Source organism: Bombina bombina, chromosome 8, assembly GCF_027579735.1.
Source record: "Bombina bombina isolate aBomBom1 chromosome 8, aBomBom1.pri, whole genome shotgun sequence".
Taxonomy (NCBI): Eukaryota; Metazoa; Chordata; class Amphibia; order Anura; family Bombinatoridae; genus Bombina; species Bombina bombina.
In genome coordinates, this window is record NC_069506.1 from 209867774 (window position 1) to 209894157 (window position 26384).

Here is a 26384-nt window from a genome sequence, read left to right on the forward strand (position 1 = left end):
CTGTGTGCTAAGGAGAAAATTCACAATATATAAACTAATTTTTTGCATGAAAAGAAGATTAAGTTAAAACAATTTATTTTTCATGTTTTAGCTAGCAGGAAGTGCATATATGTGTACAACTGATTGCTCATTGGTTAATAAGCAGAACCCCCAGTACTTTATTGGTGGACAGTGAGAAACCCCACAAACATTACCTATTTTTTCTCAATACAGGAACATCCATTTTAACCCTTTAAGGACACAGCTTTCTGTTTGCTCAATTGTTTTAAGATGGAAAAATTCCGTCATATGTCCTTAAGAGGTTAAACAAGGTAGCACGCTTCTCTCTTTGTATGCATTTTTAAAAGGTGTTCATTTAATTTAGATTTCAGAAATAGGTTTCAGCTCTGACAGTCCTTTCTACACGTATACCCATAACAATCAGCCTTAAATAAGGAGGTAATTTCTATACAGCTTTTGGAGTATTTCCTTAGGGAAACAGAAGGTCCCAAGACTTTCAGTCATTACCACATCACCAAGACTTCATGTCAGTTTTCTCTAAGCCTCTAAATACATTTAGCCTTTGAGGGCATCTTCAAACATAGATAATGAGGAATTGAATAGTCATGAAATATAGAGAGTTACGTTACCTTGACGGGATACAAAAGGTTGACATGTGCATGGATGCATTTCAATTTTAAATAGAACAATGTTTGAGATCTCTCTCTCTCTCAACATTCACACACTAACAAACCTGCTTCTAGTAACATTTTATTACTGTTTTTCAGTGGCATACGCACATATCCTGTGATTGCCCTGTGCACCAGCATTGAGTCTGCAGTGGCTGGTATGATAGTCTTCACAGGCACAATACACACCATCAGCATAATACAGGTGCACGGCCTTCAGAATATATTTGGGTATGTCACTGATAAAGAGTAATAGCTTTTACTAGAAGCATTTGTGCTAATGAAATTATATCACAAAAAGGCTTCCATTTAAAATTGAAATGCACCTACGCACAATACAATTTTGACCTTTCTATGTCTTTGAGTAGCGCAAGAGACTTTGTTATTATTAATTATAATTGCTATTTGTATTTTCCTTTAAAAAGCATCAGATAACTTACTAAAAATAAATTGTCTACATAATTTCAATATGGCCGTTTCTCTTTTTTTCAATAAAGCACAAATAAAAGAGAGATAAAAGTGCAAAAAGAAAATTCTATTGTGTTAGATCAGGTTATTAATACACTGTTGCCTGCATGCATCTATGTGTTTAACCCATACTCATAGCTGAAGAGTAGTAATGCATTACTGGAAACTAAGAACATATGGTGGAGCCACCAATCACCAGCTAGGTCCCAGTAGTACATTGCTTCCCATGAGCATATTTAGGTATGTTTTTCAACACAAAAACCAAGAGAACTAAGTGAATTTCATACCAGAAGTAAATTGAAAAGTATTTTAATAGTGCATACTCTTTAAATTTTAAAGGGATAGAAATGTCACGATTGAAATGTGCGTAGGTGCATTTGAAAGGGAAAGAACAGTCAAAATGAAACTTGCTTGATACAGATAGAGCATGCAATTTAAAGCCACTTTTAAAGGGACACTGAACCCATTTTCTTTCTTTTGTGATTCAGATAGAGCATGCAATTTTAAGCAACTTTCCAATTTACTCCTATTATCAATTTTTCTTCTCTCTTTTGCTATCTTTATTTGAAAAAGAAGGCATCTAAGCTAAGGAGCCAGCCAATATTTGGTACAGTACTTGTTTATTGGTGGGTGGATTTATCCACCAATCAGCAACAAACACCCAGGTTGTTCACCAAAAATAGACCAGCATCTAAACTTAAATTCTTGCTTTTCAAATAAAGAACCAAGAGAATGAAGAAAATTTGATAAGAGGAGTAAATTAGAAAGTTGTTTAAAAATTGCATGCTCTATCTGAATCACGAAAAAAAAAAATTGGGTTCATTGTCCCTTTAAATTCACTTCTATTTTTAAATGTGCTTTGTTATCTTGCGATATCTTGTTGAAAAAGAATATGCATATATCATACACTAGTGTGGAAGCTAGCTGCTGATTGGTGCCTGCAAACGTGTCTCTTGTGATTGGCTAACTAGATGAGTTTTGCTGCCAGAAGAACAAGATAATGTAGCAAATTAGATAATAGATGAAAGAAAATGTTGGAGTTTACTGTCCCTTTAAATTTTAAATGGAAGCATTTCTGCAATATACCTCCATTAGCAAAATTGCTTCTAGCAAAAGTGATTAGTTTTTAGGGGCATATGTACATTCTGTAAAGGGCCTGTACGTCAGTATTGATACTGAGAGCTGCGGATTCTCTGATAAGATGTAGTGGTTGAATATTGGTGCACAAGCCCTCACAGCATATGTGCGTATGCCGCTGAAAAACAGTAATACCTTTTACAAGAAGGATTTGTGCTATTGCAAGTATATTGCAAAAAAGCTTCTATTTAACTTATTTTTGACCTTTCTAGAGACTTTCATTTTTATATTTCTTTTAATACCAGTAGGTGACGCAATGAGTTAGTTATGACTTAAAATTTAGCAAAGTTGGCATATTAAAAAGGGCAAACTCAAAACTGAATTCCTGTGACTATACAATATGTATTTAATTTGCTTGCTTATGTAAAAATTGTGCAGATCACATGGTCCATAGAGAGGCCAAAACTGTAATTCTGTTACCAAAGTATGTTGCAAAATACTGAAAACTGTCTGAACCAACTATATACCACCCAGTGATTGCTTAGAGCAGTGAACAAATTACATCAACATCCAGCTAAATCTACCCTTAAAATAGGGACAATCCACTCTAAAAATGTTATCATTTAAAAAGATAGATAATCCCTTTACTACCCATTCCCTGATTAAATACATAAAATAAATTTGGCCTGTGGTTGAGAGAGTCACAAAAACAGGCTGTTGCACAGACATAATTAAAATATATCTACACTTTTTTTTTAATTTATCGCTTCAATATGTTACGTCTTATATACAAAATATCTACTAAATAGAATTCCTTGATCTGTGATTACTATTATCGTTATGGATGCTACGGCATAGGAAAAAAAAGATAGCTGTTAAAAAAAAAAAAAAAAAAAAAACAACAACGACACCACCGTAGGCACACGCTACTGCAGCGCAAGCCCCAACCTTACAAAGGTATGAAAATTAAGTCCCTCGAGGGGAATGTCAGCACACAGAAGAATGTTTTGAAATAAATAGTTACCATGGGGTAGATTTTATTCCAGTCATAGGAAATGATCTTTTAAAGGGACACTCAGGTTAAATTAAAATTTCATGATTCAGATACAGCATGTAATTTTAAACAACTTTCCAATTTACTTCCATTAAAAAAAATGTGCACAGTCTTATATTTACAATTTTTGAGTCACCAGATCCTACTGAGCATGTGCAAGAATTCACAGACTATACGTATATGCATTTGTGATTGGCTGATTGCTATCACATGGTACAAGGGGAGTGGAAATATATATAACTTTACATAAATATTCCCTTGATCCTACCTCCCCATCCAACTACCGCCCTATTTCCCTCCTCCCTCTTGCATCTAAGCTTCTTGAAAAACTAGCTTATGCACGCCTATCCCATTTCCTTACAATAAACTCCCTCCTTGACCCATTGCAATCTGGATTTCGTCCCCATCACTCCACAGAGACAGCAATTGTTAAAGGGACAGTATACTGTAAAATAGTTTTTCCCTTAATGTGTTTACAATTGCTTTTCTTACCAAATGCAGAGTAAAAAATGTATGAAAATTAGATTTTTAAGGCTTGTGTATATTAAAGGTCTGATTTTTTGTTTTGAAGCCACAACCTAATAAAATGGGTTGAGCTGTAGTTTTAATCAGATCTCATTACTGTATCACATTGTGCACATATACCTGCTTCTTTATCTTATATCTGTCCTTAAAACAATCACCAGTACTTTGAGAGAACAATGGAAAATCAACATTGTATTACCTCATCTCTGTTATATCCGACTGGGAGTGTAATTTCTTCTGCTGGCTGTGTTTACAATGCTTATCTATAGCTGGTACGCGCGGCCACAAACTTTCAGAATAGGTGGGGATACCACATGCTAAATTAACAATTTCAAATGCCAATATAAGGGTAAAGGAGCTACTTGTAAACAATTTAATACACTCCAGCAGGTAAAGTGGATCATTGGGAACAAATTAAAGGGGAGTACATTTTTGAGTAAACTGTCCCTTTAAGGTTACCAACGACCTACTTACAGCAAATCAAAAGGCCACTTCTCTCTGCTTATCCTCCTTGATCTGTCCGCAGCCTTTGACACTGTTGACCACCCTCTTTTGCTCCAAACCCTCCAATCCTTCGGCATCTGTGACACAGCCCTCTCATGGCTCTCTTCCTACCTGTCAAACCATACCTTTAGTGTAGCCTTCTCTGGGGCCTCCTATGCCCCGTCACCACTTTCTGTCGGAGTACCGCAAGGCTCTGTCCTCTGTCCCCTTCTCAATCTAAACGTCATCACTAGGTTCTATAATAAAGTCCAACGGTTTACAATATCATTTGTATGCCGATGACACCCAAATCTACTTCTCTGCACCAGACCCATCTCCTTTCATGCTAACCCGTGTCACTAACTGTCTCTCTCACATCTCTAACTGGATGTCCTCTCACTACCTCAAGCTAAATCTCTCCAAAACTGAGCTCCTTATTTCCCCCCTTCTTTTAAACTCTCCACCCCAATCTCTCTATAACTGTCGACAACTCCATCATTGCCCCTACCCCGCATGCCCGATGTCTCGGGGTCACATTTGACTCAGATCTTTCTTTCACTCCTCACATTCAGTCATTGGCCTGCCGTTTCAACCTTAAAAACATCTCTAAAATTAAATTAGACACTTCCTTACACAAGACACAACTAAGATTTTAATCCACTCTCTCATTCTTTCCCGCCTTGATTACTGCAACTCTGTCCTCTCTGGTCTCCCCACCTGCCGCCTAGCTCCTTTACAATCCATAATGAATGCCTCTGCCAGACTTCTCTTGCTTACACGTCGCTCTTCATCTACTGCACCTCTCTGCCAATCCCTTCACTGGCTTCTTATTGCCTCTAGGATCAAACACAAAATTCTCATTCTGACATACAAAGCCCTCAACTGCACTGCTCCCCCCTATATCTCAGACCTTGTCTCCAGATACTCTCCCTCCCGTCCCCTTCGCTCTGCTCATGACCTCCTACTCTCCTCCTCTCTTGTCACCTCATCACACTCCCGTTTACAGGACTTGTCCAGACTGGCTCCCATCTTGTGGAACTCTGCCTCGCTCCACAAGACTCTCTTCTAGTTTTAAAAGCTTCAAGTGCTTCCTAAAGACACTACTGTTCAGGGATGCATACAACCTACGCTAACCTTTGTTTATACCAGTTCATCCCCTCCATTGCTATCCCCTGAACCCCCTTAGCATGTAAGCCTAAGAGTCCAGCTGTTTGTAGATCATCTTCTTAAGAGCTGACTACAACAGTGCAACTCTTGGCAGGGCCCTCTACCCATCTGATCCCTATAATTGTTTTGTTGTACTCCGCCTTTGTTTATAGCACTGCGGAATCTGTTGGCGCTCTTCAAATAACCGATAATAATAATAATAACAACTTTGAAATTTGTTATATAAAAAAAAATCTACTACTCATTTGAAGTTCAGACTAAGGGCTCCATGTACTAAGCAGTCAGCGAGCTACCCGCAACAAATCTCGCGTCAAAACTCGCAAACTGATATGTACAAAGTCGTCAACTATGTTCAAACTCGCATCTTTAAAATTGCGAGCGTACTTATCCGCCAAACCTCGCTACCTCTCCATTTTTCACTGTAATTAGACACATTTGACCACCAACTCGCCAAAAACGAATGTACTAAAAAATCTATTTGTCCGCTCGCTACAATTTCCGCTCCCACCTCGTTATTTTTGCCTCGCCACCTTTTAGGTGGCGGGCAAGGTACAAAACAATAGGAAAGTCAATCTAGACGCCAGTCTAGACATATATAAAGGCAGTAATATCAGCATTGTACAGCATAACTGGCGTCTAATTTGTCTCTCATTTCCATGTACATAAATTGCGCCAAATTTGTCGACTGTAATTAAAGAGTAATCTATATTTTAAATTTGTATTGTATAGTTGTCAATCTTTATAATTATTTTTATATTAATATTTATATATTATCAGATCCAGATGAAGCCATATCCAAATTGTAAATAAATATTACAAAAATAACGCTCTGTTATCACTCTTCAAAAAATTTTGAACAATAATAAAGTTGTTTAGATAAGTTGAACTTTTATAGGAGCAAAATTCTATTCCCGCGACTACTATGATGTTCGTGACACCTTGCATGTCACGTGTTAATAATTGGCCAGACAATTCAACTGAAAGTTAAAAGTACATCAGCTTAGTTGCGGCGAGCGAGACGTCAAATTTATCAATAATCCGCCATTGCTCGCGGCGGGCTAGACTTGTCTATTTATTGGGGGATTATTAGTACATAGTGACAGCGGACACCATTTCGCCCGCGGCGAGTAACGGCGAGTTTATCCGCGTCTAAAATGACGGATGAATTGACGGCTTAGTACATGGAGCCCTAAGTGCTATTGCATTGTCTTGTTATCTTGCATTTGTTGATTATGCAAATCTAATGTGTTGACTGGTCCTTTAAAGTCAATAGGGATTTTAGTATATGAACCCTAGATCTAACACCAATAAAATGCATCTTGTGTTTGATACACACTCATTTGGCTGGCATTTTTAAACAGGACGTTACATAGTTACAAAGATGTATAAAACAGTATCAGCACTAATGAATTATTGCAATAGATCTGCATACAAAATGCATTTAACACTTTAAGGGACATTTAAAACATTCTATAAGCATTATATTAATATTAATGTTATTCCTGCCTCCCTCTAGTAATAGTGTATTGAAATCTAGATTTCACTGCATTCCAGTGTTGATGTATTCGCACATGTGCAGTAACTCTACTTCAGATACCTGAAGTGAAATCTAGGTTCCAAAATGGTGGCACCCATGAGTAAAGGAAGGCACATTAAATGTATTTAGTGTTTAATGTCTTTCATTTTTAGCAAAATTTGCTGTGCCTTGCAGTTCAGGTTATACGCCTTGAAAAGCTTTTTGAATATGTTTATTTTATCCCATTTTCAAAGGCGGGTTAGGGACAAAAATAATTCAGTTACTGCACTCACTGCTAAAACAATCACAGTGTGGACTGTTGCAGGGTCTAGAAGTTCGGCTCATTTGTTTAGTTTTTTCCAATTAGCAGAGACAATTGTTTTATACACAAAAATATAGCTAAAAAAGAAGCAATTTCCAAAACATTTTAATCTCTGCAGCTAGAACAAGTCATTGTAAACACATTAAAGGACCAGTCAACACAGTAGATTTGCATGATCAACAAATGCAAGATAACAAGACAATGCAATAGCACTTAGTCTGAACTTCAAATGAGCAGTAGATTTTTTTTCTGACAATTTTTAAAGTTATGTCTTTTTCCACTCCTCCTGTACCATGTGACAGCCATCAGCCAATCACAAATGCATACACGTACCATGTGACATCCATCAGCCATTCACAAATGCATACACACTTATTCTTGCACATGCTCAGTAGGAGCTGGTGACTCAGAACGTTAAATATAAGAAGACTGTGCACATTTAGTTAATGGAAGTAAATTGGAAAGTTGTTTAAAATGGCATGCTCTATCTGAATAATAAAAGTTTAATTTTGATTGAGAGTCCCTTTAAGGGAAAGGCAGCTTTTACAGTATATCGTCCCTCTAATAACATTTATTGTTTATTAGCAACTCTCCTACATAACTTAAACCAGGCTACACACCACTCTATTGTAGTAACCCAACACACATGTGCACATCCTAATCACATTTCCAATATATTCTGTTTGTAATGGAGATAACTGGACCTTTTAACCTGGTTTGTTACACATACAGTACACACATTACTCAATATTTAGCATATTATGTTACTTTTGGTTTATTTGACCAGTTTGACCACCTATTCTTATTCAATAGCCCCAGACAGAATTCTCAGTTATGCCCTCAGGCTATTGCTATGATACTATAGTGTGACCTGACACCTGTTATCACGTTTTGTAGATGCAGATATCTCAAAATATTCTACTTTCATTGTTTTTAAAAAAAAAAAAAAAAAAAAAAAAAAAAAAAAATATATATATATATATATATATATATATATATATATATATATATATATATATATATATATATATATATATATATATATTTCCTTCCACCTCGTCATTATCTGTGATATTTTATACTTTTAAAATAGGTGTATAAAACTTTTTTCTAAAAGAAACAAAGGGAGGAAGGAGCTGGCTAAAAACGGCAAGTCTGAAAAATATAAAATATCTAGCTTCCTTTTAAAAAGGACATAATGCGTGCTATTTTTGTGTCTTATCTCCCTTAAATCATAAAATCCATGCCTTAAACATTAACTCATGTTTGGGAGGAGAAGAGGGAAAAAAAAAAAAAAAGGGGGGACGTGCAGTTTCATGAATTCTGTAATAAAAACATAGTCAAGGTCGATAAAAGACCTTTGTTCAAAAGTTACTAGGGTTAGGCCTGCAGAACACAGGCACTCAAATGGTTTTCCTCTCCACACAGAGTTGTATAACTTTGTAAACGTGATTGTAAAATGGCCACATTTAAATAAACAAAACCAAGCCATCAACATCATGCATCAATAAGTAGTGTGCAAACCGCTAAATGTTTTGTTAACGTCTATTGTTTGTATACCTACAGATCACAAAAGGGAACTCACTCTCTTTTATCCCCTGACTAGTGAGTACACCCCTCACATTTTTGTAAATATTTTATTATACCTTTTCATGTGACAACACTAAAGAAATGACACTTTGCTACAATGTAAATTAGTGAGAATACAGCCTGTATAACAGTGTAAATTTGCTGTCCCCTCAAAATAACTCAAGACACAGCCATTAATGTCTAAACCGTTGGCAACAAAAAATGAGTACTAAGTGAAAATGTCCAAATTGGGCCCAAAGTGTCAATATTTTGTGTGGCCACCATTATTTTCCATCACTGCCTTAACCCTGTTGGGCATGGAGTTCACCAGAGCTTCACAGGTTGCCTCTGGAGTCCTCTTCCACTTCTCTATGATGACATCACAGAGCTGGTGGATGTTAGAGACCTTGTGCTCCCCAGAGATGCTCAATAGGGTTTAGGTCTGGAGAAATGCTTGGCCAGTCCATCGCCTTTACCCTCAGCTTCTTTAGCAAGGCAGTGGTCATCTTGGAGGTGTGTTTGGGGTTGTTACGTTGGAATACTACCCTGCGGCTCAGTCTCCGAAGGGAGGGGGATCATGCTCTACTTCAGTATGTCACAGTACATGTTAGCATTCATGGTTCCCTCAATGAACTGTAGCTCCCCAGTGTCGGCAGCACTCATGGAGGCCCAGACCATGACACTCCAACAACCACCATGCTTGACTGTAGGCAAGATACACTTGTCTTTGTACTCCTCACCTGGTTGCCGCCACACATGCTTGACGCCATCTGAACCAAATAAGTTTCTTGGTCTTATTGGACCACAGGACATGATTTAAGTAATCCATGTTCTTAGTCAGCTTGTCTTCAGCAAACTGTTTGCGGGCTTTCTTGTGAATCAAAAAAAAAAAAAAAAAAAAAAAAAGGGAGGGAGGAGGGTTTGCCCTAAATGTATAAGACGTCCTCTTGAAGTGTTTAAAAGGGAATAGACAATATAAAAGAATAAGTCCCTGCGCTCAAAAAGCAAAATATTGAAAGATCTAAGAAATAAATAAGCTGAAATGGCTCAAGAAATAAAAAAGACAATATATATTTAAAATATGTGTAAACTAAACAACTAGCAATTGAAACAATAATTACAATTTATTAATACAATTGATACATCTTGTTATTAAATAACCACCTGTGGTTTGCAATTCTAAAAATTATATTGTTATTAAGATAATAGATAATGACTGGCTGATACTCTAGTAGAGCTATATTGGGAAGTTTTCCCTTAAGTTCAGAATAAGGCAAATATGGCAAAGGCAGGTGAAATGTGGACAGTTTCACAAAGGAACGCTGGATAGTCTTCCCTGTTCGTTCTGTGTACTGATTAACCACGATCGCTACTTTTGCAGCTAATGGCTCGAACAACCAAATAGATAACAAATGTCAATGTCTCCCAGCAGCTAGGTACAATTGTGGTTCAAAATTGTCCGATTACCTTGCAATCCGGCTACCTAATGATGTACCTCTCTAGCGTGCCGTCATCCGGGGATTTTTCCTCCTTTCTGGTTAGTGACGATCACGTGACTTGCAGCTTCCAATAGCAGTGTAGTTGTTCCGAGCAGTTTCAATCGTAGTTAGATTTGAATCAGTTACACATAGAAAAATATAATTTTTAGAATTGCAAACCACCAGTGGTTATTTAATAAGATGTATCAATTGTGTTAATAAATTGTATCAATTGCTAGTTGTTTACACGTATTTTAAATATATAATTGTCTTTTTATTTCTTGAGCCATTTCAGCTTATTTATTGCTTAGATCCTTCAATATTTTGCTTTTGAGCGCAGGGACTTATTCTTTTATATTTTTTCTTGTGCATCATCTTAAAAAGGGACAGTCTACACCAGAATTGTTATTGTTTAAAAAGAAAGACAATCCCTTTTTTACCCATTCCTCAGTTTTGCATAACCAACACAGTTATATTTATATATTTTTTACCTCTGTGATTATCTTGTATCTAAGCCTCTGCAAACTGCCCCTTTATTTCAGTTATTTTGACAGACTTGCAGTTTAGCCAATCAGTGATGGCTCCCAGGTAACTTCATGTGCATGAGCACAGTGTTATATATATGAAAAATATGAACTAACACCCTCTAGTGGTGAAAAACCTGTTAAAATGCATTCTTAAGAGGCGGCCTTCAAGGTCTAAGAAATTAGCATATGAACCTCCTAGGTTAAGCTTTCAACTAAGAATACCAAGAGAACAAAGAAAAATTGGTGATAAAAGTAAATTGGAAAATTGTTTAAAATTACATGCCCTATCTGAATCATGAAAGTTTTTTTTGGACTAGACTGTCCCTTTAAAAGAGGTTTCCTTCTGGGACGACAGCCATGCAGACCAATTTGACGCAGTGTGCGGCGTATGGTCTGAGCACCGACAGGCTGACCCCCCCACCCCTTCAACCTCTGCAGCAATGCTGGCAGCACTCATACATCTATTTCCCAAAGACAACCTCTGGATATGAGGCCGAGCAAGTTCACTCAATTTCTTTGGTTTACCATGGCGAGGCTTATTCCGAGTGAAACCTGTCCTATGAAACGCTGTATGGTCTTGTCCACCGTGCTGCAGCTCAGTTTCAGGATCTTGGCAAACTTCTTATAGCCTAGGCCATCTATATGTAGATCAACAATGAGGTGCCATGTTGAACTAACGAGTCACATGATTTGGACATTTCCACTTAGGGGTATACTCACTTTTGTTGCCAACTGTTTAGACATTAAATGGCTGTGTGTTGAGTTATTTTGAGGGGGCAGTAAATGTACACTGTTATACAGGCTGTGCACTCAATACTTTGAAGAAATAGCACTTTGCTACAATGTAGTGTTGTCATATGAAAATATATAATAAAATATTTAGAAAAATGTGAGGGGTGTATTCACTTTTGTGAATATATATATATATATATATATATATATATATATATATATATATATATATATATATATATATATATATATATAAATATATATATATATATATATATATATATATATATATATATACACACATACACACATACATATATACACACACACACACAAATCTCTCTCTCTATTATTTTATTCCCCCATGTCTTCATTTAACATTACCAGACTAAGAAGACTTGTTATGTGTGTGCTTTTCACCTATTGTTATAAATTATATAGAAGTTAAACAGAGTTAGATCACATATACTAGTTGTAAAATTAGCTACTAAACAAAAACGGTGTGTGTATATATATATATACATTCACACAACGACCCAGATAAATGAAGCGTTAGCCGTATATGTTTTTAGGAGCCAGACAGTCAATCCTAACAACAGAAATAAAAGAAAGTGAGCAAACGAGAAAATAGTTCATCGCCTGTTTAAACAATAAGGTATAAACAGGTCAAAGCTGGGGATGAGTGAATCACTTTGAATGGAATTATCTATGGAAAGAAAGATCACAGGTCAAGAGAAAAAAAAAAAAAATTAGAAGAGGGGGATAATCCAGTCTCTAAGAACAGAAATCTAGACAATCACATGTGTGATAAAAGCTTGCATCAGACTCACATAAATGACATCATAAAGCAAAGGCCAATTCCAGGAACACTGCATAAAAAAAAAAAAAAAAAAAAAAAACATATCCGAAGCTTACAGTGTTATCTACATGCAAAGTGTGTAATAAAAGACTCAATAAAAATAATTTAATTGCTTGCTGAAATTTTGTGTCCTACATATGTAGTTTACTTTCCAGCGCTGCCATAGGTCAGCTTGCAGCCGTGGCTACAAAACAATATCAATCTTCAGTAATGATTACAGGCTGAGTGAATTGTTCCGGGAACTAAATTATATTCTCTAAAACGATGGGCAAAGATAAGACAACTCTATGTGAGAAACTTCCAAACACTTCCTATAAAGATGCCACATTTCCTATTTAACATCCTGAAATGAGATCACACACAAAGAATGCAAAAGGCCCATCTATCGGATAATTGTAAGCATAAAAATTGTATATTAAACACCTTGTAATTACAAGGCTTTTCTGTAGTGTTTTTTGGTGTGTTTTTTCTCCTGTTAAGTGTAGTCAGTCCACGGGTCATCATTACTTATGGGATATTAACTCCTCCCCAACAGGAAGTGCAAGAGGATCACCCAAGCAGAGCTGCTATATAGCTCCTCCCCTCTACGTCACACCCAGTCATTCTCTTGCACCCAACTAATAGATAGGATGTGTGAGAGGACTGTTGTGATTAAACTTAGTTTTTTATATCTTCAATCAAAAGTTTGTTGTTTTAAACGCCACCGGAGTGTGTTGTTTCCTTCTCAGGCAGAATTTGAAGAAGAATCTACCTGAGTTTTTTGTATATGATCTTAGCGGACGTAACTAAGATCCGTTTGCTGTTCTCGGCCATTCTGAGGAGTAAGGTAACTTCAGATCAGGGGACAGCGGGCAGGTTCACCTGCAAAGAGGTATGTTGCCGTATATTATTTTCTAAGGAATGGAATTGACTTTGAAAATACTGCTAATACCGATATAATGTAAGTACAGCCTTAAATGCAGTAGTAGCAACTGGTATCAGGCTGACATGTATATATGTTAACACTTAAGTATTTCTGGGGAATGGCACTTCACTGGGAAAATACTGTATGCATATAACTTTTAGCCTAACTTGCAGTGTGAGCGACTAGCAGCAGGCTTTTTAATGACATTTCATATATTAGATTTTAAACGTTTACTGGCATGTTAAATCGTTTAATTATCTGAGGTACTTGGTGAAAATTGTTTTGGGCTTTATTTTCCACATGGCTGTCGTTGTTTTAAATTAAAACAGTTTACTGAGCTTCCCTCACTGTTGTATTGTGAGTGGGAGGGGCCTATTTTGGCGCTTTTACTACGCATCAGAAATTCAGTCACAGTCTGTCCTTTTCTCCCTGCATGATCCAGGACGTTTCCACAGAGCTCAGGGGTCTTCAAAACTAGTTTTGAGGGAGGTAATCACTCACAGCAGACCTGTGAGACTGTACTTGACTGTGATAAAAACGCTTATATTGTCAATTGTTATACTTTTTTTTCTGATATTAAGGGTTAATCATCCATTGCTAATGTGTGCAATCCTTTGCTAAATTTGGTTTATATAACTAATCCGGTTTCAAACATCAAAATCTAATTTCTCTGAAGCTGACTGCATGGAAATTGAACGCTTAATTTTATCAAAGCGTGGATTTTCAGAGCCAGTAATTGATACCTTAATACAGGCTAGGAAACCTGTTACCAGGAAAATTTACCATAAGATATGGCGTAAATACTTACACTGGTGCGAATCCAAGGGTTACTCATGGAGTAAGGTTAGGATTCCTAGGATATTGTCTTTTCTACAAGAAGGTTTAGAAAAGGGTTTATCTGCTAGTTCGTTAAAGGGACAGATCTCAGCTCTGTCCATCCTTTTACACAAGCGTCTGTCAGAAGTTCCAGACGTTCAGGCTTTTTGTCAGGCTTTAGCCTGTGTTTAAATCTGTTGCTCCGCCGTGGAGCTTAAACTTAGTTCTTAACGTTTTACAGGGTGTTCCGTTTGAACCCCTTCACTCCATTGATATCAAGCTGTTATCTTGGAAAGTTCTGTTTTTAATGGCTATTTCCTCGGCTCGTAGAGTCTCTGAATTATCAGCCTTACATTGTGATTCTCCGTATCTGATTTTTCATTCAGATAAGGTAGTTCTGCGTACTAAACCTGGGTTCTTACCTAAGGTAGTCACTAACAAGAATATCAATCAAGAGATTGTTGTTCCATCATTGTGTCCTAACCCTTCTTCAAAGAAGGAACGACTTCTGCACAATCTAGATGTAGTCCGTGCCCTGAAATTTTATTTACAGGCAACTAAAGATTTTCGACAAACTTCTTCCCTGTTTGTCGTTTATTCTGGACAGAGGAGAGGTCAAAAAGCATCTGCTACCTCTCTATCCTTTTGGCTTCGTAGCATAATACGTTTAGCCTATGAGACTGCTGGACAGCAACCTCCTGAAAGGATTACAGCTCATTCTACTAGAGCTGTGGCTTCCACTTGGGCCTTTAAGAACAAGGCCTCTGTTGAACAGATTTGCAAGGCTGCAACTTGGTCTTCTCTTCATACTTTTTCCAAATTTGACACTTTTGCTTCTTCGGAGGCTGTTTTTGGGAGAAAGGTTCTTCAGGCAGTGGTTCCTTCCGTATAGAGATCCTGCCTGTCCCTCCCGTCATCCGTGTACTTAGCTTTGGTATTGGTATCCCATAAGTAATGATGACCCGTGGACTGACTACACTTAACAGGAGAAAACATAATTTATGCTTACCTGATAAATTCCTTTCTCCTGTAGTGTAGTCAGTCCACGGCCCGCCCTGTTTTTTAAGGCAGGTCTAAAAATTTTTAAATTATACTCCAGTCACCACTGCACCCTATAGTTTCTCCTTTCTCGTTTGGTTCTTGGTCGAATGACTGGGTGTGACGTAGAGGGGAGGAGCTATATAGCAGCTCTGCTTGGGTGATCCTCTTGCACTTCCTGTTGGGGAGGAGTTAATATCCCATAAGTAATGATGACCCGTGGACTGACTACACTACAGGAGAAAGGAATTTATCAGGTAAGCATAAATTATGTTTTTTAATATGATTAAACATTTTTTTATAATACAGCTTATATTACAATCAGCAAATTTGATTCTCTATATAAGGTTGCTTAGTTAACCTCTTAAGGACATATTACAGAATTTTTCCGTCATAAAACAATTGAGCAAACTGAAATCTGTGTCCTTAAAGGGTTAAAAATCATTTGTTTTGTAGTTTAATTATTTATTTTGCATGCACTTTAGCTCTTCAAATATTTCTCCACTGAGAGAATGAAGTGCGTCCTGCAGAATTCAAAACTGCAATCTACACAGCAATTGCTGGGTTAGTGCAGGGGCTCAATTCAGTAAGTCCCTTATTGACTACAGCAAAGAGAAGCTAAAGTACACTCAAAGGCTTTTGAAACTAGATGTCTTAAACAATAAATAATGTTTTTAGAATATTTCACATTTAGATATTTTTAAATGCTCTGCTTAAAAAGTGACAATAAAGTCAAAATTAAAAAACTTTCAGGATTGAGATTAGAGCATGCAATTATAAACAACATCCCAATTTACTTCTATTATCTAAAATTTACTTTGTTCTATTGTTCTCTTGTGTTAAAAAGCATACCTAGGTAGGCTCAGGAGCAGCTAACTTTTTATTGGTGGTTGCACATATATACCTCTGGTCATTGGCTCACCAGATGTGTTTAGATAATATTATTATTCTCAACAACAACAACTAGTATTTATACAACGCCTTTCTCCCAGTGGGACTCAAAGCGCTTTTTCAGCGCTCGCTCTCGGAATTAACCAAATCGGCAGCTGAATAGTAATTGTTGTTATTATTACCCAATTTAATGGTACTCATTTTATCGACCTAGGAAGGATAAAGGGCTGAGTCGTCCCTGCCGGGATTTGAACCTGTGACCTTTCAAACAGGCTTTTTTGTAGTCAGGGTATTTACCAACTGAGCTACCTCACCAGCTAAGTGACGTCCCAGTAGTGTATTGTTGCTCCTTCAACAAAGGATATAGAGAAATATGCAAATTTCATAACAGTAAGTTTTAAAATTACACACACAATATATATATATATATATATATATATATATATATATATATATATATATATATATATACACACAGTGGGACCTCGGTTAACGAACGACTCGGTAAGCGAAAAATTCGGTTTACGAATGAAAATGCTTTAAAAAAATTGCCTCGGTTTACTAATTTTTTTCGCAATACGAAACAAGTGTCCCGGTTTACGATTTTTTTTCGCAATACGAAACAAGTGTCCCGGTTTGCCCCTGCATACTGAAGTGTGGGTAGCAGTGTGGAGGTGTTGGAGAGGTTTTGGAGCCATTTGCAGCAAGTTGTGGAGTCTTTTGGAGCCATTTGCAGCAAGTTGTGGAGCCTTTATTTGACTTTTTTCTCACCTCCGGAACGCATTAATTGGTTTTCAATGCATTCCTATGGGAAACCGTGTTTCGGTTTACGAATTTTTCGCAATACGAAACGTCCCGGAGAACGAATTAAATTCGTAAACCGAGGTCCCACTACATACATACATATACATATATATAGCTGATATAATGAACCTCATAAACTAGTGAGCAATCTGAACCTTGGATTAAGCTGTGCATAAGCATTAATTTCCTGTTAGTTTCAAAAGAAATGTAAATATTTTTAAACTTTATAAAGAAATATTTTAAATGCTTAAAAGTATCATTTTATTTACCTAAAGGGATATTTAGGAGGTATATAAAAGATTTTCATGAAAAATAACAGGATTGTTCTCTGGGAATGTTTCCACTAATAATACAGCATAGAGGGAAAAATTACTGATTATGCATCATTATCAACAAACACCTGCTAGTGGGAGAATCCTTCTGCGTCCTTGGCCGTAGCCCTTAAATATAAACTCCTGCTATAATTAGAGGAAAATGTAATATTAAAAATAATAGAGACAAACTAGAATCAAAACATTTTCTGATAAACCGTTCAAAAACTCAATGGGGCTTTCTGGTACTTTATCAATAAAAAGGGACAGGAAACTCCAAAATCTTCTTTCATGATTTGGATAGAACACACATGCGTCATTCTTTTGTTATCCTTTGAAGGAACAGCATTGCACTACTGGCAGCTAGTTGAACACATCTAGTTAGCCAATCACAAGAGACAAATGTGTGCAGGCACCAATCAGCAACGAGTTCCCACTAGTGTAGGATATGTGCATATTCTTTTTCAACAAGGGATACCAAGAGAACAAAGCACATTTGAAGACTGAAGTGAATTTAAAATGATATGCTCTCTCTCAATCATAAACACCTCTTTGTGAAAATTGTGCTTGTCCCAGGTTTCCTAGAGAGAGGCCATAAAACAAAATCAGCAACCTTCAAATACTGCAAAACAAATAGCTTGTTTAGCAATTTACAGCATTTTTAAAGACCCGGACAGTTCGGGTTTCCATTTGTGTGTCCAGGTTTGAAGCCGAGCCAGTTGGTAGGAAACAGCCACAGCCAAAAAAAGGTGGCATTGTGCATTTGCAGCGTACTACACAGTTATTTCTCTCTTGCATGTTTGTCAGTGTCTGTGTCTGCGTGAGCGTGAGCGTGTCTGCGTGAGCGTGTCTGCGTGAGCGTGTCTGCGTGAGCGTGTCTGCGTGAGCGTGTCTGCGTGAGCGTGTCTGCGTGAGCGTGTCTGCGTGAGCGTGTCTGCGTGAGCGTGTCTGCGTGAGCGTGTCTGCGTGAGCGTGTCTGCGTGAGCGTGTCTGCGTGAGCGTGTCTGCGTGAGCGTGTCTGCGTGAGCATGTCTGCGTGAGCATGTCTGCGTGAGCATGTCTGCGTGTCTGCGTGAGCATGTCTGCGTGAGCATGTCTGCGTGAGCATGTCTGCGTGAGCATGTCTGCGTGTCTGCGTGAGCGTGTCTGCGTGAGCGTGTCTGCGTGAGCGTGTCTGCGTGAGCGTGTCTGCGTGAGCATGTCTGCGTGAGCATGTCTGCGTGTCTGCGTGAGCATGTCTGCGTGTCTGCGTGAGCGTGTCTGCGTGAGCATGTCTGCATGTCTGCGTGAGCGTGTCTGCGTGAGCGTGTCTGCGTGAGCGTGTCTGCGTGAGCGTGTCTGCGTGAGCATGTCTGCGTGAGCATGTCTGCGTGAGCATGTCTGCGTGTCTGCGTGAGCATGTCTGCGTGTCTGCGTGAGCATGTCTGCGTGTCTGCGTGAGCATGTCTGCGTGTCTGCGTGAGCGTGTCTGCGTGAGCATGTCTGCGTGAGCATGTCTGCGTGAGCATGTCTGCGTGAGCATGTCTGCGTGAGCATGTCTGCGTGAGCATGTCTGCGTGTCTGCGTGAGCATGTCTGCGTGTCTGCGTGAGCATGTCTGCGTGTCTGCGTGAGCATGTCTGCGTGAGCATGTCTGCGTGAGCATGTCTGCGTGAGCATGTCTGCGTGTCTGCGTGAGCATGTCTGCGTGAGCATGTGTGTGTGCAAGCATGTGTGCACGCGCATGTGTGTGTGTGTGAGCATGTGTGTGTGTGCGTGTGAGCATGTGTGTGCGTGTGTGTGTGTGTGAGCATGTGCGCATGTATGATCATGTGTGTGCGCATGTGTGTGTGTGTGTATATATGAGCATTAGTGTGTGTATGAGCATTAGTGTGTGTATGTGTGTGTATGAGCATTAGTGTGTGTATGTGTGTGTATGAGCATTAGTGTGTGTATGTGTATATATGAGCATTAGTGTGTGTATGAGCATTAGTGTGTGTACCAGCATTAGTGTGTGTACCAAATATAACTGAAGAGAACAACCCCCCCCCCCCAAAAAAAAACACAAACATTTATTGTGTTGGGAACTGCTGTAAATGGTTTCTGTAACCGTATACAGAGCACTCTCTTGAGCTACGCACAGTTTTGAGAATTTGCTAAAGCTTGTTCACTCCCACAGAAGTCAGGGATATTGGCCGTTACCTGATATCCAAGACAGGAAACAATGGGATGCTTTCTTTTTGTTGTTTTTTTAGGAAGACAATTTTTTTTTTTTTTTAAACACAGGTGGTTTATTGAAGCCACATATGCCCTTTTGTGCCAATAAAGTAACTGATATGGTTTCAAGTGTTGACTGGAGAAGGAAAAAAAAATACACACTAAAGTCGAATGAAAGATGATAAAGGACCATGGAATACAGTAGAATTGCAGAATACAAATACTATGCAATAACTGTATTTTTTTCCTGACATATTTCAAAGTTGCTTCCCTTTATTCCTGTCCCCTGTATCATGTGACAACAATTAGCAAATCACAAAAAAAAAAAAAAAATCATGCATGCTCTGTCTGAAACATAAGTTCAATTTTGACTTCAGTGGCCCTTTAATTTTGCAGCTCATTTAAAAAAATACATACATACCTTATTGTGTGCGTTGCCTAAATTAACATTATTACCCATCATATATCACTTAAATTAATAGTGTACTGTATTTGTTTCCCCCCAATGAGTCCCCAATTATCTTTTTTACCTGTTGGAGTGTATTCAATTGTTTACCTTTATTTTGTCATTTGAAATAGATGATTTTGCCCTGTTCACCCTTACCTATGCTGAAAATTTCCCTAACAAGTACTGGATACAGAAAATCTAGAAGGTTTAAAAGAAATCATGCTCCGAGCGGGGTATTTGACAGAGAGGTACTAAAATGTTCATTTTCCATTGTTCTCTCAATGTATTGGTCTTTGAGTAAACAGAGAGAAATGATATAACAAGGACTAAATAATTTGACTTAAGATAATGAGGTCTGCCCTCCCTGCAAGCTCAGACCATTTCATTGGGTTGTAGTTTCAATTTTCAGAAACAACTATTTTATATACAAAATTATACCTAAAGGTGGCATTTCCCATACATTTTATACTCTGCAGCTTGTATAACCAGGTTTACAGTACACTGTCCCTTTAATAAGAAACAAGCACACTGCATGTGAATACAAATATTTATTGGGCTGTATATGAAATACACCATTGCTATTAAGCGGTTTGGCCTTGCATTACTTAAAAAATATATATTTTATATAGTAGTATTGTAGGTCATTCTGTGCTGAAAATTCTATACAATCTGTATTTTATATATGGTTATCTCTATGCATTGTAATGACTCAAACTGAGATAAGCGATTCATGCTGGGATTCCTTCCATCCCCCCTACCACATCTCCCTGCCTCTCTCTTCCTCTCTAACTAATCCCTCTCTCTCCGCACAAAGATCAAAAAGCAACAGAGCGTAAATCAACAGAGCAGAAAAAAAAAATATATAACCACATACAAAATTGGGGGGGGGGGGGGGAGAAGACAAACTGGGATGAGGAAGTGGGTAAGACAAGAAAATAAATGGAGACTGCCGAGAAGTATAAAGAGAGACTAGGGCAGAAGAAAGCACAAATGACGAATACTGGGGAGTAACCAGCAAGAGGGAGACACTGGCAAAATAAAGAACCTGTGAGAAATAGAAAACGGGATCGAAAGATGCTTGAAACCAAACTGAACAAAATGTGGAATAAAGAAATGAACAAAATGTGTGATTTTTGTGAGAAAAGTGAGAAACAAAATCAGAGAAAGATGCAAAGTTGTAAAAAAAAAACTGGAGATCAGAGCAAAAAGGAAAATAGAGAAAGCAAAGTTAGAGAACAGAACACAAAGACTGGAGAAATGGAAAAAAAATAAAGTGCATTTTTTAAAATGAAAAACAATACATTTTTATCAGTTATGTACAACTTACTCATTGGGTGATCTTGCAAACGGTCAGAGCTCTATTGGTAGAAAGGGCCAATCCTCACCAAGCCTTAAAAAGGACAGTTCACTGGAAAAAGTTTTTTTTTTTTCCTGAATGTGCTCCCCTTGTTTTACCAGTGTATAAAATTTGTCAGAAATTGCTCATTTGTGATTTTTGTTGCAAAATAACTGGATTTGCTCTTTAAAATCACAGCCCATCAAAATAGGCTAAGCTTGGAGACAGATCAGATTTTGTTATCTTATCACTCAAATGCTTCCCTTTCTCATCTCTGTACAATATTTAGAAAGAACCATTGAAAATGAACATTTTAAAGCTCTCTCATATCAACCTCCCACTGTGAGTGTAATTTCTTCTGCTGCCTGAGTTTACATGGTTTCTCAATAGCCTATACCTAGGTATAGAAACGTTCAGTATAGATAGGTATACCTCAGGCTAAATCAGCTATTTCAAATGCCAATATAAAGGCTAAAGAGCTATTTGTAAACAATTTTATACACTCCATCAGGTAAAATGAATAATTGGGAACAAATTAAAAAGGTAAGTTTTTGGGTATGTGTCCTTTTTAAAACAAGGCATGGCCATATTTATTTTTTACAAACAAATATCTAATATGGTTGCAGGCAGTGGCATTATGCTACACTGAAAAGAGCAAAATGCCACAGCCTGTCTGAAAAAAAATAAAATGTTAAATACAAAAAGTAAGCCCAATAAAACAAAATGGTTTGTTCACACCAAAAACCATGTTTTTTTCATCTTACATGAACAAAAATAAATAAAAAAATAATGCAATTTACCGTTAAGGGAGCAGTAAACACAGTAGATTTGCATAAACAATCAATGCAAGATAGCAAGACAATACAATATCATTTACTCTGAATTTCAAATGAGTTGTAGATTTTTTTCTAACAAATTTCAAAGTTATGTCTATTTCAACTCCCCCTGTATCATGTGATAGAAAACAGCCAATCACAAATGCATATACGTATAGTCTGAATTCTTGCACATGCTCAGTAGGAGCTGGTGACTCAAAAAGTGTAAATATAAAAGAATGTGCACATTTTTTTTTAATGGAAGTAAATTGGAAAGTTGTTTAAAATTACATGCTGTATCTGAATCATGAAAATTAATTTAACCTGAGTGTCCCTTTAATGAAAGGGTTTCTGTCTACCAACAGAGCTGGGGAAGTTGTCATCATCAGCAAGTGAGCAAACTGTTACATGTGCACAAACATACACTTCCTGTTACTATAAAATGAACCAGCTTTAACAGCTTTTCATGAAGGAAAAAAAAAAAAAAAAAAAAAAGCATAAAATGTTAATGTTTCTTGAAACCAACATTTTTTGCATGCTATTAGAACTTAATTGGCTTTTTATTACACTACAAAAATTTGACTATCTGGCAAAAATAGTCTCAATAACCAATTACTTGTCAATGAGAATCTTACAGTGCATCCATGGAATTCCCTCTGACAGTACAAAGCAATCAATGGTCTTGATGTGAATTTAGCTACACTGCAAGTGCCTATAGTTCGGGTCAGGGTTCATCATTGGATGCCAGAAAGGTCTAAGCCAAATTATACAGCAATGAGCTGCAGCACTCACTGGTATACTGGGAATTAGCCTCTTCCAGCAATAATGCCTGCAACATAACAGCAGCCTCACTGTATTCTTAGTGACATTATAGTTACAGTATAATGGCAGCTATAAAATGCCATCATGGCAACATCCCCATTGAGAACCAGTGCTTTACTTGTTTTTCTGACTCTTAAATATTCATCTTTTGAAAGCGGGGGGCAAGTCCTACAAAAAAAGTGTGGGAAGACTTCCACCCTCCTTCACAATAAATTATATATATATATATATATATATATATATATATATATATATATATATATATATATATATATATATATATATATATATATATATATATATATATATATATATATATATATATATATATATATATATATATATATATATATATATATATATATATACACACATATACACACACACACAAATTAAATCCAATGAAGGGTTGAATGGTTGCCTTTGGGCCTGATAATCCTCCTCTGTCACAGAGTCTCACCCATTTAAGGTGCAATAGTCCTATTTCTGCTGCGGTGAGCTAAATAACCCCAAAGCAAGCCATACATAAATGTAAGCACCATGTGTTCCACACAGTGTGTGTGTGTGAGTGGGGGAAAATCACACAGCAGGACCATCAACAGTCTTGCATTTAGTGTATTGTAGGAAGTGTTACTGCCCATTAAGAGGATCTCACAATCCCTCTAACCAGACTGTGCTCCAGCAACTTACAACAGTAGCAGCATCAGTGTTTACTGAAGTGTTTCTGTTCACTGTCCTTAGGGAACTTAGTTCCTCCTGCAAAAATAGTGCAGAAACTCCGTTCCCATGGGTTCCCACTCGACTTGACCCTTGCTTAAAAGGGACATGAAACTCAAAAAGTTTAATTCATGATTCAGATAGAGCAAGCACATTTTTGAAATTTACGTCTATTATCAATTTTTCTTCATTATTTTGGTACCTTTTGTTGAAAAGTAGGGATGTATGTTCAGGTGCCAACCCATAATCTATACATCTACAAACCTAAATGGATTCAATGTTTCATATAGTTTGTCCATGTAGGATATGTCTAAATAAAGTTACTTTTAGTTTACAGATTTCACTTTTCTGTTTAAAGACATTAACCAGTTAAATATAATTTTAACCCCTTTATGGCCGGCACAAGTGTTTAACATCAGAACAAAGTTCTGATGTAATTACTTGCTGCAAAATTAAATCACACGACCGATGCGATCACGTGATCTCAGGGCAGGGATTGGATCATGGAGGACTAACTACATTGCTAAGCACACCCCCAGTCCGATCTTGAGTTTGTCAAAGGGGGGAGGCTGCGGAACGCCTTATAAAAAGGTAGAACGTTCCATGCCGTCCTTCGGGGTTGAAGCCCAGTGCTGTTAGGACGCCATGGAATGCCCGAACTGCATTAAATTGTTAAAAAAAAAAACATTTTACTCAACCATTTTCTATCATCCATATAAAAGAGCAGCATTTAAACATGCAGTATTTCTCTTCTTTTTTTTTTTTACCTTCACAATTTCAGTAAAAAAAAAAAAAAATAAAAACAAATTTGGCAACATTCTTCTAATGCTCATCCAACAAGCACAAGCAGGAAACCCCAATGGTCAATAGAAAACAGCTTTTATTTTCAAATTCACTTTTTTTTTCAGACAACATACAGTTTTAAAAATTACTGTTCCCTAGTATTACAATAGAAATATTTGAGTAAAAAATCCCTTTAAAATCGGGATCACCCAAAATGTCCACAAAGATATAGTGTAGCCGTCTATTGTGTTTTTATAGGGCATTGATAGATGATAGACAGATAACCTGGACACCCCAGATAACCACAGACTTCAGCTGGCAAGATCAGTATGGCGGCAACTAACGATTATTTTCATAATCGATTAATCGGCCAATTATTTTTTCAATTAATCAGTTAAAAAAAAATCCTATATTTAAAATAAAATCCACATACTGAGTGTTATAAATATAAACTTCCAACTAAAAAAACTTTACATTAAAACAACTGTTGGTCCATTTTTTTTTTAAAGCAGCAGAACAATTTTTTTTAATTAAGCAAAACCAAACTTTTTGAAAAGAGGTAGAACTAGTAAGAGGTAGACCACCACTGTTTATACAATTCTGTTATTCACTCTTTCAGAAACTTTGCATTTAAATGCACAAATGTCATCATGACCACATGCGTCTGGCTGAGGCTGGCTCTCTTTTTGCAGCTATTTTGCCTGCAGCAGAGAAGAGGCACTCAGATGGTGTTGAGGTGCCTGAGATGCATAAGTAGGGTTTTGCAAATTTCACCAAGGTGGGCTATTTATCTTTGTTAGTTCTCCAGCAATGCAAGGGGCCTCTCAACAAAATAAGCCTGGACTTCATTTTAACATAAAAATATCTTGAATATCTATATGCAGTGGTAAATAACCAGCTATAAGGTTAGGGGGGGAAAATATCTAGTCCACTCTTAAAATAACAGATATATATACTTAGAGGTTGAATTTGGTACATATTCCAATCAATTAAAAATAGAAGGAAAAAAAAAAAAAAAAAAAAACTATGGGGCCTATCTATCAAGCTCCAAATGGAGCTTGATGCCCCGTGTTTCTGGCGAGTCTTCAGACTCGCCAGAAACAGCAGTTATGAAGCAGCGGTCACAAAGACCGCTGCTCCATAACCTGTAGCCTGCTCTGAGCAGGCGGACAGACATCGCCGGAAATCAACCCGATCGAGTACGATCGGGTTGATTGACACCCCCCTGCTGGCGGCCCATTGGCCGCAAGTCTGCAGGGAGGCGGCGTTGCACCAGCAGCTCTTGTGAGCTGCTGGTGCAATGCTGAATACGGAGAGCGTATTGCGCGAGGTCTGGCGGACCTGATCCGCAATGTCGGATCAGGTCTGCTAGACCTTGTTAAATAGAGGCCTATATATCAGTAAACGGATACAGCCTTACACATGTATCTATAGAGTACATATAATCAGCAATAGCAAGCAATCTGCTAAAAACTGTGCAAACAGATAATAGTGACATAAATTCATATAACAAATGCCATTAATCTAGGGTTAGGTGTAAATAACAAGCTTGGCACTATATCATACAAAGCATAGTTCCAAATCACCTGAATTAATATAAACAATCCAAATTATGACTCCTATTTCATTTCTGGGTTGCACATAAGACAGGAGTAGATGTAAACTTAAAAAGAAACCTATAGCGTCCTGAAAAAGTAAAACGTTTGTAGACGTCCTTTGGGTCAAGGGCATAACCATAAAACACAATACCATGTGCAGGAGCTCATCGGAGTGAAGCAGCTGGTGCTGTGCACAGATCAACTAATTGCAAACCAACTAATTGATTATGAGATTCGTTGACAACTGTTTTCATAATTGATTATGCTGATTAGTTGTTGCAGTTCTAAAGATCAGACAATTATTGTGGGTGAAAATCCAACATTTGCTAATGGTATTTTTCTTTGATCATAAATTCTATTAAAGGAACATTAAAAAGGGTCATTATAGTGAAAAAAGTGACAAATTCTTTTTCATTAGAACATGTCATTTTAACACTAGTGATCCTGCAATTCTGTTGTGG

At 37.4% G+C, this 26384-nt stretch overlaps 1 long non-coding RNA gene across 1 annotated transcript in view; it reads right to left on the bottom strand.

Annotated features, from left to right (window-relative positions):
• Window positions 1–3921: 3921 nt before the first annotated feature.
• Window positions 3922–26384, bottom strand: part of LOC128638731 (uncharacterized) — a 30396-nt gene continuing 7933 nt past the window's right edge. The window contains exon 3 of the long non-coding RNA XR_008399120.1: window positions 3922–4532. This is a non-coding gene — a long non-coding RNA (uncharacterized LOC128638731). The remainder of the gene's footprint in view (window positions 4533–26384) is intronic.